Source organism: Sceloporus undulatus, chromosome 3 (assembly GCF_019175285.1).
Source record: "Sceloporus undulatus isolate JIND9_A2432 ecotype Alabama chromosome 3, SceUnd_v1.1, whole genome shotgun sequence".
NCBI classification, from domain to species: domain Eukaryota; kingdom Metazoa; phylum Chordata; class Lepidosauria; order Squamata; family Phrynosomatidae; genus Sceloporus; species Sceloporus undulatus.
Genome location: NC_056524.1, coordinates 189,543,978 through 189,558,171, shown reverse-complemented (window position 1 = coordinate 189,558,171; position 14,194 = coordinate 189,543,978).

Sequence of the window (14,194 nt, the reverse complement as noted above, 5' to 3'; positions counted from 1 at the left end):
ATTAAACTTAAAGGTTCTTTTTCTCTCATTATGGTGTGTTATTTGTTGATAGGTCAGTGACACATTTAAATTCATTTCTTTTTCTAGATCATTTTATGCAAGTAAATGCTTGTGTGAGCTTTTCCTCATTTTTGTTAAACGTAATAATTTACTTTCCCTGTCTGACCTGCATGCACATGTGTACTTGTGAAATCCTTCTCATTCTTCTGGTTTGATCTAATATCACCACTATCCCAGTTCATGCACCACTAAAAACAATACTAGGCATTCACTTTGGCTGAAGTAACATATTGGGGAAAACAGTGCCAGGCCCAAGTTTGCATGAATTGGCGAGACGAAGCAGTCAACACCAACTGTCTCTTTCTTTGAACATTTCAAAAGAACAGTGATTATTTTTTTAATTGAACCTTGCAGGTGCTGAATATGCAAGCCTCTGGAAGAAACTATATATAATTTGCAGAGTCACTGCTTCCTTCTCCAGGGTCTGATATTGTTTCATGTTTCATCCAAAGGTGTGGGGGGGAAATTACAACCATTTTAGTTTTCCCAACAGAAGTAAAAAGGAGGAATGATAATCTGGCTCTCCAAAGTAAGATCCAGATCTAGAGTCTAGATTGGATTTATGCCAGTCAGGAAAAATGCCAAACTATTGGTTCCGGGGACTAAGTATAACACCATTTTCTGTGTTTCAAATAGGAACATGCCTGTTAAATCACTGCATCTCATTTTGCCATTTGAAGCTACTCAGTTAAAATGTTGCTAGCTCCTTCTCAGGGAATGGGGCTCGTTTTGTTTTCAGTGCACATGCATGGCAATGATGCTGCGGCAACACTTTGTCATTTAAAACCTGACATCTGCCAAGATCTGCTTTAAAAATGCTGCTAATATAACATATTAACAACTACATTTATAATAATTATGCTTTCTACTGCTTGCACTCTTTTTCTTGCATACCTTTAAGTGAAAGAACAAATGCCTTCACTGAAGGACAGACCAGTGCAGAATAAATGAATACCATTTACAACATGCAGGACAGAGCCTGTAGCTATCGATAACAGCAAACAGGTTGGCACAGTGATCCTTTCTATGAGAAGGGGATGGTACAAGCATGTCCCCCTTTTCATCTGTGACATGCTGGAGGCTAAATCACTTGATGTGGGACATCAGAAGTGCCTTTGTGCCACCTTGATACCAGCAGGGCATCTGTGTGCCTTGTCATAGAAGCCAGAGCAGCTTCAGCATCTGTCCAAATTTGTCCAGCTCTTCCCAGGACAGCTGGAATTTCTGTCTCAACATCATATTATAGAAGAAAATGCTGTATTTATACAGTCAAATAATGTGCACAATGGAGACATTTGGCAGAAATTCACCGCAAAACCTTCAGGAATACCTTGCTTTCAAAACCTACTCCAGGAAAATATGCATTAGAAGGAGCTGTAGAAATACTGTAAAATTTACAATATTGTTGCTAAACACTGTGCCTAGAAAGACATAGTGAAAGAGTTCTGTGTGTTGCATATGTATTTTTGAAGGGATGAGGAGTTGTATCTATAAGTGCAAGAAATAATAGGAGTCCTACAAATCACCATATGAAGCATTTTGTACATATAATCTGATTTGGTCAAACATTCAAAGCTACCTTTAAAAGGGCAAATGGAAGGTTACCTCCCCCCCCACAAAGAGCTGTTTTTGTGTGACCGCAGACACTTTGGTGCTTTCTGCACCGGCATTTGGGACGTCCGGAGGACGTCCTATTTTAAAAAAGGGGCATCTCTTTTAGACGCCCCTGGGCCTAGTACGGACTCCGTCTGTACAAGATGGCGCCGGCCCTTCTACATGGCCGGTGCCATCTTTGCGTATCGGACGCTGAGCGTCCGTACGCATCGCGTCCCTTGTGACGTAGCAAGTGCGCCCCTGGCACCTCGCTACGTCGCAAACGCGACGGAAAAAGAAGCTCCATTTTGGAGCTTCTTTTTCAGTCCGCAGGGGAGCCGCGCCGTGTGGAGGCTCCGGCTCCCCCACGGACTAGCCGGCGGCGGCGGCAGACCACCGCAAAGCGGCGGTCTATACCCCATCTTTGTAACATTAATGCCTCAGCTCAGAAGGGGTTCACACACACTTGGCTTTTTAAGTAACCTCTTTGTATGATAGCAAAGTATGCCCTTTACACTTAGATCCATACGCCTAAGCCTTATGCATACTTATTTCACTCCTTCCCCTTCAGGAGGAAGTAAACAAAATAAAACTTGATCCATATATTGATTTAGAAGGAGCTTGAAAACATTACTGTAAGAAGCGCTAATGTATTTTAACACCAAATCATGAAAGAAAATTAAATGATTAATGTTAAACCACTAAAAGGAATTTATAATATTAATTTGTGGATAGGTTTGTTAATTGAGCCATTAAACTGTTAAATTAAAAATCATTTAAAGATGCCTGCACTGGCCAACTTAATTCAGAAAAGTTTGTTCAATGCAATAACATCATTAAGTGTTACTCAAAAATAACTTTTGCCACTAAAAGAATCATTTTTTTAAATCATTGTTCAAATTTTTAATGGATGGCAACAAATTAATATATTATCTGCATGCTCTGGTTAGAGGGAAGTAATGCACCAGATGTTTGTGAACATAAGTATGGTCATTATATAAGCTGTGATCAGATTATCCTCCTCCTCATTTATTTCTTAATGTAGCACTATCAGTGAACATCAATATAGTTAATAGAAAAACAATAACAAAGACAAGCAGCCCTGCCAAAGATGTACAATCTAAAACGTGTGTGTGTGAAGGAAGGAGTGATACTCTAATCTCTTGTTTAGACTTCTGCAATGCACTCTACATGGGGCTACCTTTGTACCAAGTTCAGAAGCTTCAGCTGGTTCAAAATGCAGGATCTAGATTGGTCACCCTAGGCCCCATTTCCACTGGGCATATAAAGTGATGTATATCACTGCGAGTCTGGATCAGATCAAGTTTCCAAGTCATGTTCGAATCAGGTCCATCATTCCCATTACAAAAGGGAGCAAACGGACTCGGTTTTTCTTGACCCACATTCTTATTCCCATTGATATTTCTCCATTGTATTTTGACACAGGTTTTTTTGTTTCCCGTTCCCATTGCCTTTCTGGAACCGTTTTTTTAAGCTGTCAATCAAGCGCTTAGGCAACTAGACATCACAGTGATGTCTAATCCCCCCCTTATTCTTCATACCACCCCAATATGCAGCAGACAGCCACCCCTTTTCTGTCTCAAAAAAGGAAACAAGGCTGGATGCAGGAGCCAAGTTCAAGGTTTTGAGGGTTTTTTCTCTCTCTCTTTTTCCTTTCTGCTCACAAAAAGTTTTCGCCAGCCTCCCTTTCTCCATATCCCTTCTCCTCTTTCCTTTCTTTCTCCCTCTCTCTCCAAAAAACCCAGTTTAACTTTCTTCTTTTACACACCACTGGGGAAAGGCTACGTGAACGGGGGGGAAATGGCACTGGGAATGCCAGGAAAGAACAAAGAAGGTGACACCACCAGGACAGCCCCTTGAAGATTGCTCCTCCCCCAATTCATTCATTCCCTTCAGTTTGCCACGCTTCCAACACGGCAGCTGCAAAAAAAAGCCGCTGGAAAAGTGGTGTCAGGATAACCCGGGTTATCCACCACTGATTCAGGTTTTAGCTAGAGAAATCAATCAAAGTTGGATCAAACGCAGATCCAAATAGAAACAATTTTCTTTAAAGAAGGATTGAACGCGAGTTCAAATGGGAATGATGTTCCTATAATCCGATTCTTGATTCGATTTATAGCCCAGTGGGAATGGGGCCTAGGTCTGACCATATAACACCAATATTAAAATCTCTTCATTGGCTGTCAATTAGTTTCTGGGCCCATTACAAAGTGTTGGTTATTACCTTTAAAGCCCTATATGGCTTGGGCCTGAGTTACTTGAGGGGACGCCTCTCCCTACACAATCCACCCCGCACTCTCAGAACATCGGGGAAGAAATCATTAGACTACGTAAAAACTAGGCTAAAAACAACTTCCCACAGAGCATTTTCTGCCATAGCCCCCAAGTTATGGAATTATTTGCCGGAGGAGATCCGCCTTATTACCACCTTAGATGCTTTCAAGAAAGCACTGAAGATGGATCTCTTTCGGCAAGCCTGTCCACCAAACCTGCTGTAAAATATCTCACCTCTGTTAGTGTTGCATGTTTTTATGAAGAGCCAATCAATTGTATTGTATTAATAATAATGTTATTGTTTTATTGTATATCGCTGATATGTTTTATTGTTAAAAATTTTGATTGCTGTAATCCCACCTCAATCCGCAGGGAGAGGCTGGAAATAGAAATAAAATGTATTATTATTATTATTATTATTATTATTATTATTATTATTATTCCAATACAATTTCATGGAGAGGGGAAGAATTCTTATTTGGAGGAGAATGCTTACATTTTGCCCTTCCCCTGGGTAAAAGCTATGCCCCATATGGATCCATATTTCTACATATAGAACATAAATGTACAAGCAGAAGCACATAGAGAAAAAGATACATGTGTATACACACACACAATCCACTGTATTCTAGGTGAAATCCACACTTTGTGGGCATCAGAAACACCTCTGCCAGAAAGAAAATATGACTTGACTGAAGACAGTTCTTGCATCGAAGTCTGGATTCTGTTACCACAACATCATATATCTTCAAATCAAAACTTATTTGTAAGAGAAAGAGAAAAAAGCATGGAATGCATGCAGATATGTTTGCTGGAGAAGTTATACTTCTATTTCATCTTTAGCCTAAACAAGGCTCGCATTTCCTTCCTAGTCACGTAAGTGATTAGTCAGGACAAAGCGATGCTCGATGGCCTTAAAAATAATAGAAATCCATCATCTTTCATCCCACTGCAGTTCTACAGCACACCAGTCTGTTTGAACTTTGCAAAGTGTTGAAAACCTTTCAGCGGCCGTTTAATCATTTATAGAGCCTGTGTGAGAGAAAGATTGAGTTACCAAGTGATGGAGAGATCTGCGCACCACTCTAGTTGCATCCCTTTATGTGAGATGTCCTTTGCCGCTTGCGTGATTCTTCAGCTGGTTTAGTCAAGAGCTCAGTAAGTTGTTCCACCTGCTCCCTCAAGGCAGAGAGAGGTGTCAATTCATTCTCTCTTTCTTTCCTCTGCCCTCCAGCACAGGAAGCTTTTCTGAAAGTCCTTCACCTTAACGGAGTGGGTTTTTTCCACCCATATGATGGCTCCTGATGACACTCCAGTGCCTGAGAATTACAGCACCTTCTAGCACTCTGTCACAAACACTTGGCTATACACATATTTTGCTTTACACAAATGATTCCCTTGTTATTTAACCTTGTAAAACAATCCTCAAGTTGAGAGGTGGGGAGGCCTTGATTTAACAAGCTTGCTCCCGACAAACTACAAAGAACCATCCCTAGAAGAGGCTATCAAGTGGCTTTTACTTCTTCATCTTGAATTACTTACTTGTATTTCAATCAATAGACCATGCTTTGAATTGTTGCCCACTTCTACTCAAACTTTCTGTAATTAACTTTGGGAGAGGAATGATGTTTACAGTGACAATAGCAGCTACTGCAATGGCTTACTTCAGCCATCCTTTCAAACTATAACTTTTAATTATATCCAATCCAATATTTAGCATTTATTTATTTTATTTCTATCCCACATTTTTCCCAGCACATGATTCTGGCGCTGTATTTGCACTGCAGAAATACTGCAGTGTTACACTGTTTTAACTGCCATGGCTTGATGCTATGGGATCCAGGGATTAGCAGTTTGTTGTGGCACCAGAGCTCTCTGACAGAGGCTAAATATCTCACAAAACTACAAATCACAGAATTCCATAGCATTGAACTGTGGCAGTTAAAATGGTGTCAAATGGCATCAATTCTGCAGTGCAGATGTAGCCAAGACTGCTTATAACCATTTATAACCACAACATACAACTAAAACCCGTTAATATAAAAGTTTAAAATATCAGTTAGAGTACAATTGGCTGAAATTGTACCACTATGGTGAGAAGGATTAGAGTGAAATGGAATGCAGAAACAGGACTGGTTGGGACACACAAGGTAGGTCTATATAAGGTCCGCCTCAATCCTTGTCAGAGGAAGCTTTCTCTTAAAGAGTTCTGGGTTCCTGTGATATCTCAAAGCTCATAAGACTCTCATAAGAACTTAAACCCTAGGAAATCTTTAAATGGGAGGTCAGCACCCCATCATGAGAGATGGGATTTTACTTTCATCTGGCCAGGTTCACTGCTTGGCCTATAGTGGAAAAAATGGGTGCCAGCCACTTTCACAACAGCACCAACATTATCTCCGCTTAGCCATGGAAACCCATTAGGTAACCTTGGGCAAGTCACATTCTTTTAGCCTCAAAGGAAGGCAAAGGCACCACCACCACCACCACCCCCGAACAAATCTTGCCAAGAAAACCGTGTTATAGGGTTGCCTTAGGGTCTACATAAATGAAAAATTTCTTGAAGGTACACAACAACAACTTTGTTTTTCAAAGTTTTTGTAGTCTGGGAAAGTAAAACCTTAACAGTTTTAAGGAAATGTTATTAATAATAATTGAAAATGCATTAAAAGAATATTCAGACTGGTGTAAATAGAGTAATTTATTTAGAAAGGTTCAGTTCCATTGGAAAGTTAAATTACATGTAATCACAGGTAGTTTGAGACATTTTGCAACCTGTGATGGAACAGGATACGGTTCTCCATACCTAGTCAAATCCAGTTATGTAGCATCTACAACCAGTGAAATTACTTTGGTGCGTAAAGAACAAAAGTCATAGAATAATAGAGTTGGAAGAGACCATAAGGGCCATCCAAATCCAACCCTTTGCCATGCAGTGTCAGCACCCCTGACAGACGGTGATCCAGCCTCTGTTTAAAAGCCTCCAAAGAATGAGATGCCACTACACTCCGAGGGAGTGTGTTCTACTGCTGAACAGCTCTTACTGTCAAGAAGTTTTTCCTAATGTTTAGGTGGAATGTTTTTTCTTGTAGCATACATCCATTGTTTCATGTCCTAGTCTCCATCTTCAACATGATATCCCTTCAAATAGTTAAACCTGCTTATCATATCACTTCTTAACCTTCTCTTCTCCATGTCACAAGAGACTCTTCCCTACTTGGCAATTAAAATATAATTAGAAATTATATGAATGTTTTCTTTTCTATCACAGCATTTGACACTATCTAACTAAGAAGGACAGCTCCCTTTACCTGTTGGTAGGCTAGCCCTAGATGGACATGCACTCAGTGGATATAAAATGTCCACAGCCCACATGTGACCCCAAGGTCATGATGCGGGACACTAGAGTCCTCACATGATTCTCTCCCAAGTATTTTGCACAAAAACTGGAACAATTATACCTCTCAAAGCATCATTTGAACTTGCCTAGAATTTGAGATCCTCAAGAGCAACCTGTTGCATATGGCACAACCTAGAGGCCAGGTTGGTGTGAGTACAAGAGGCAGGGCTTTCTCAGCAGCAGCACCTTGGTTGTGAAACTGCATCCCAAGAGAAATCAGTCTGACTCTATCTTTTAGGAGCTTCCAGCAGGCAGCCAAACGCTGTGTGGCTTTGTCTGCCCTTTGTTCTATAAAACTTGGATTGGTTTTAATAATGTGTGTATGTGTGTTAAAATTGTTTGTTACAAAATTCTTTGGGTGTCTTTTTAAATAGTATTTTTTTTTTTTGCAGGGTGGCGGATGTTACCTGTTGTGCACCACCTTGGAGGATCTGGCAAACTTAGAACTGATAAATAAACAATTTAATAAATACTCCCCCCTCCCCAGAGAATGATCGGCAAGGGCTCTGGTGGAAGAATGGTCCCCAGACTCTCCAAAGTGGCTTACTCTTGTGCAAGAATTATGGCAACAATATTTTTGAAAGGAAGATGTGTCCTCTAGTAACTGGACAGGCTATCACAAGAATGTTTGTTCCAGCTTTTTTATTGTAGTTTAAATAAACAAGGACAGACACACAATCTAATAGGGATGTTACTTCTAGTGCATTTCACGCCTCTTCTCCCCTGCTGTTTGTCACTGTATGTATCATGTACAGACTAAAGGAGATATTTCCATATCTTTGCAGACATCTCTTGATGAAATTACTGTATATACTTGACTATAGGTCGAAAAATTTATGCCCCAGAATTTATCCTAAAATCCTGGGTTGATTTATATACAGGTCAATACAGTAATACAGCTCAGAAGAAGAAGCATCGCCGCAATGCCCCATTCTTTGTGCATCAGCAGTCATTTCTGAAAGAGCTGCCAAGACAGGGAGAGAGAGAGAGAGAGAGTAAAAGAGGTGATTCCCTTCTCAATCTGATGTTAAAACCTTCTCTCCCAATCTTCCTCCTCTCTGCTGCCTACTAAACATCCCTTTTCCTGCACTTCCTTCCCTTTCAGTTTGATGTCAGAACCTTCTCGTCTTTTAAGTTTTACCCACAACTTATCCATGGGTCATATCAAAATCCATGATTTTGTCCCTAAAGTCTTCCCTCAACTTATACAGTAAATGAGGTTGACTTGTACACAAGTATTTTCCCCCCCAATACACAGATTTGTTTGAGGGACAGGACTTCAAAATGGTGCTAGAACTTGTAATGGTAAAACAAAAAGCCTAATTTGTTTAAAAAACTTTTATGGGACCTTAAAATTTAGTTTAGTTTATGTAAATGCAAGGGAGAGGGAAATAATCCATTACATTAACTGTGAAGTGATCATTAATATTAAAGGAAGCCTTAAGAGAAAATGTCATTGCCCCCTAGTGGCACATTTTGTTGTTTGCTTCTTCATTGTTTTCAGTTCCCTTCCCTTCCCCAGCCCGTCACCTGTTACCTTCCCCAATCATATGCACTACATTACAGATTTCACATTTTGCTGGTTGGCTGGTTAGCTGGCTGACTGGCTGGCTGAGGATCTTGAAATCTGTAGTTGAACTTGTATGGAAAATAGTACTTTATCGAAAACATGACATACTGTTCAGCATTTCCCTTCCTTACTTTCCATATTACCCTGCTGATCACTGGACCTTTTTTTCACACCAGAACTTACGACATCATCTTCTGGAATACAAAAGCAACTGACACACTCTTTGCTCCTGCAAATGAATAAGGTGCTAATGAGGTTTCCAAATTGTACTATTGTTTGTGACAGATAAAATAAGAATATGTCAGGGAATAACACCTCAGCAGAAGCTGAATACCTCTTTCCTTTAGGCTCCTGCTTCACTCTCTAGCAGTTAAAATGATAACACTTCTCTGAAAGATTGTTCACATTTCTGGTTTTCCCCTCTGTTTTTTAATGAATCATTGAAGCACAGTCACCCTATGTTGCAGTTTTTAACATATTCTCAAACCAACAAAAACCCAGATATTGATTACTGTAATAGAACCTGAAATAAATAAGCATGAATACAAATACCTTAGCAGAGTTCAGAAATTATCAATAGCCATTTAGTGCAGAACACCATTCCAGACACTTAGATGTGACCTTGAAGGAGAAATGAAATCTACATTGTGGTTAATTTAATCAATAAAAGGGTACCAAACCATGTCAAACTTATTCATTTTCTTAAAACCCTGAATGGTAGATGAAATATTTTTTCATTGGTATTATATTCTAAATACAGCTATCTGATAAATTACAGGTTTTGGCTAAGTGAAGATATTTTGTGAAACCTTATTTTGCTCTAGCAGGGGCTAGCAAGCTTTGAAGGGATGAGGGCCAATGGTTTGCCCCAAAACATAAAACAGCCCTGGCAAGTGCACTCAAAAGAAGAGTGGGCAGCCAGTAGTCCACTTACAATCTTGCATAACTGGGTAGTTTGCCAGGTCAGATTGCCCCAGGCCCAAAGGATTTCGGGGCAAAAACCTGAGACTTAGGTGTGAATCCTTGTAACGTCTTGGTGGCAGCCTCAACCCCTGATGATATCATGAAGCATGATACATTAAGCATCAACCACACATGTATGCTGTTCAAATAATAAAAAAGTACCAAGTCTGACAAATGATATCCACACACATACGTGCACACACTTTTCAAAACAGTGCTCTCACCCTGAGATTTATTCCCCTTGCCCTGAAGACAAGAGAAGAGGGACCAGGCTCCAAGATCTAAGAATCTCACTTTGAAGTGAGGAGGAGAGGAAATGTGCAGCAGGCTGTGCTTTGTTTTTAAGGAAAACTATTCATTCTTTGTCCAAATCAATTCCTTTTTATATGGAGCCGGGGGGGATCTGGCACCACAGCCTGCAAAAACTCACCCAACATGAAGCCATTGAGTCCAACTATGTCTGCTTCTGTCATGTGCAAATTTAATTTTTGCAGAAAGCATAACCAAATTCAATGGCACTTATTCCCATGTCTCTAGGCACAGGATTGTGGTCATGCCCTGCAAACTGGACTATGAGGTTTTACAACTAGTTTGCTTGTTTGTTTTGATGGCTATGTTATGGCAGAATTTTAAGCTATGTTAGTTTCTCTGAGTAGAAGTCACAGAATAATAGAGTTGGAAGAGACCTCAAGAGCCATCCAGTCTAATCCCACTGTCATGCAGGAACTCACAATCACACTCAATAGATGGCCATTCAGCCTCTGTTTAAAGATCTCCAAAGAAGGAGACTCTACTACCCTCTCAGGGAGTGTGAAAGTAAAAGTATTTGTGTTTGTGAAAGTAGGCCTTCTCTGCCTACTATCCTTCTATTATTCTAGGAGTTTAGGAACTCTTTGTTTTATTTGATGGGATTTCTGTTTTGGGACTTTACCATTTTCAATTAATTACATTTCAATTAATTTTTCTATCATTTTAATTTTATAAAATTTAGTATGATTTTAATCTTAAGGTTTTGAACTACTTTGGCAAAATATTCCCAACATCAACCTCTTAGTGGCTGCTGGAACAGAAAATTTCCTGTTCCTACTCCATACTGTCTCCCAATTATCAAATAAGGTTGTGAGATAAGGCCTTCTAGCCATTGGCTGGGATCCGAAAGATTTCTACAGGCAAGCTTAAGGGCATGAGTACATCCAGTGGGATTTCCCCCCATATCTTTGAATGGCAAAGTCATGTTATGACACATCTAAACATTGTGTTTCAAAATTCAGTTTCAAACTGTTTTTACAGGGGGCAGGGAGTAGTAGTGGTGTGTGTGTGTGTGTGTGTGTGTGTGTGTGTGTGTGTGTGATCTGATGAACATAAAGTACAGAGTGGTCCCCTGGGTAAATAAAAGTTCTTTTGTTCCAGGGATGAACACCTGAGATGCTTCACCTCCAGAAACTTTGTACTTAACTTGGTTCAGCAGGGGAAAAGTCCACTAGATGTCACTCTAATCAAACAATTTAGAAATGGCACTGATGTTTAACTCTACACTACTTCTTAAACAAACAAACAAATGTAGTCTTCTAAATAAAGAATTCCACATTTGTAGATAAACTGTGGTCTAGCACTGAATAAAGGATTATTTAAAATCATGGCACTGCTTTTCCTGTTCGTAATAACTTTAGCTATCATGTGCATTACAAGCTTTCCTCAAAGGGACTCATATAGTAAGGATATGTAGCATCTGTGGATTTGTTTGATTGTTTTTCTCCAGTCAGTATGCGTGGCATAAAAGCATTACTTTTTATTCTTAGAAAGATAAGATGAAGGGTTTTGTTTTTTTAAAAGGAGAGGGAAAAGAGAACTAAATCTCAGTTCAGATCCATGTTTAGTGGTTTAGGCATAGTGGTTTGAGCACTGGACTAGGATTCTGGAGGCCAGGGTTCAAATCCCAGTTTGGCCATGGAAACCCACTGGGTGACTTTGGCCAAGTCACACTCTCTCAGCCTCAGAGGATGGCAATGGCAAATCCCCGCTGAAGAAACTTGCCAAGAAAACCCCAAGATAGGTTTGATTTAGAAACCTTTAAGTCAGAAACAATTTGAGAGGCACACAAAAACAACAAATTACAGAAAGTCGATATGGTGCAGTGTTTTAAGGGGGAGGGTGGTTCTGGAGGTTCAAAGACAAATATTGCCCCCCACAAGACCCCCACCCCCAGGCTGTACCAGCAAACTAACAACAACAACAACATACAACTATACAACAGTCCAGAATTCCACTTAGGGAGTTGAAATTTAATCTTTGGAAGAAATAAAACAAAGTTCAGAAAATCCCATACATTATTTGTAGGCAAAAGATGGTGGGGTGGGGAGGAACCGTTTTTTAAAAGATAGGTAGGTTTCCTGCAGGCCACATGAAGAAATCACCCTTAGGTTTTTTCAAGTCTGAATAGCAGTAATGAAAATCAATCAAACCCTTTCTAAGGCAGGATAAAGCAACTGAGATGGGTCTAGGGCTTTTTTGGGGGGATCTTCAGAGAGATGCACTCTGACAGGAGTACCATCCGAATGAGGAAAAACAAAACTGTGTTTGGAAGTCCACCTGGTTTTGAAAAACAGGATTTTAAAACAGTGTTAAACATGCACAGGGATGCCCTGCAACCTATTTCACAAGTAAATTGCCACCACTGGTAGATTCCAAAAGAAGGCATTCTTTAACACTTCAATATAAACTTGGTCAGTCAGAAGAAAAGTGCTTTCTTTTATTGTGGTCACTAGAGGCAGAGGAGAAAAATAATGTCTTATTACTGTTGCTGATGTGTTTTTTTTAACCCACAGGTTAAAAGAAAACAAGTAGAGCAGATAGAACAGCAGACAAAGGATGGCCTGGAAAAGCACCTTGCCCAGCACCCCTCAAAACTGGAACTCAGCACCTGCTTAATTCCATGAAAGGCTGCGTACATTTTAGATGGTGCTAATAAAATGGTCAAAGTAACTCAAACTAGTGCTAAAAATACTATGTGTGTATGTGTCTTCAAGTAACTCCTGTTGATCTATGGCGATCCCATTAATTTCATCGAATTTTCTTAGGCAAGGAATATTCAAATATGGTTTTGTCAGTTTTTTCCTCTGAAATATAGCCTACTGTACCTGGTATTTGTTGGTGGTCTCCCATCCAAGTATTTACTAGGACTGACCATGCTTAGCTTCCAAGATCAGACAAGATAAAATATTACTAGATTGTATTTCAACCTACCTGTCCTTAGTTTCAACAATACATTTAATTAACAACCCAGTCTATACATACTGTGAAATAGGTAACACTGAGTCTAATGGGTATTATCCCCTAGTAAGCATATATTTTAAGACTGTCCCTTAGTATGTATACAGGACAGCATCATACACATGTATGTTTAGCAATAAACCCAGTGCAGTTCATGGTGTCATACTGCAAATTAAGTTTCATAGAATTGCTCTTCTCTAATACTTGATCCTGGTCCAGAATTTCTCCAGTCGAGTTTTTGTATCTATGAACTGATCACTTCTGCACTGCAAATTGGCTTAGGTAAAAACAACAATACTTTGATATATGAAATGTGGGCAAAAGAAAATGAAAATGGAAGGCAGTCACTGTTATTTACTTAGGAACATCTAACATTAACAGCCTCTCTACAAGGCTGGTGGTGATGTGAATGTAACTTATGATTTAACCTGAACTAAGAGCTCCTTATCTAGACTAGAGTACTGTAGTCACATAAATCTTGACACCTCACGCTGGTTTACATAGGGAAGACACTTGGCAACTGTCAGCAGGATAGTATTTATGCTCTGTCAGGGGCAATATTAGCACCATTTATTTGGTGAAAGGATGTACAAGCAAGGATTTTGCTATGAACACTTTATAGTTCCCCAAAATCATGCTGCTTTTAAAAGCGTCATTTTTATATATGTAGCTGACAGCACACTGTAAGTTTATTTAGATGAAAGCCTTGTTGCTTTCAATGTGGCTTATTCCTAGGTAAGTGGCTTAAATGGCTGGAAGACAGTTTACTCAGTGAAAAAGGAAGCCTGTTTGAACTCTAAAAATAGGATCCTTTCTAGAACTTACTAAAATCCCAAGGACCACAACCTACTATAATCGTTATGGGAAGGTAAGCATGCACCAAAAGAATGTTGTTCTGTTGTTTTTACTTCTGTTAGTTTCAGTTAGTGAAGGCCTCATTAATGTTTATCTTCATTTGTTCAAACCACATCACTTTATAAGTTACTTGTGAAATTGGTGTATCAATATTATTTGATATTTCATGTGTGTTTCAGACAAACAGA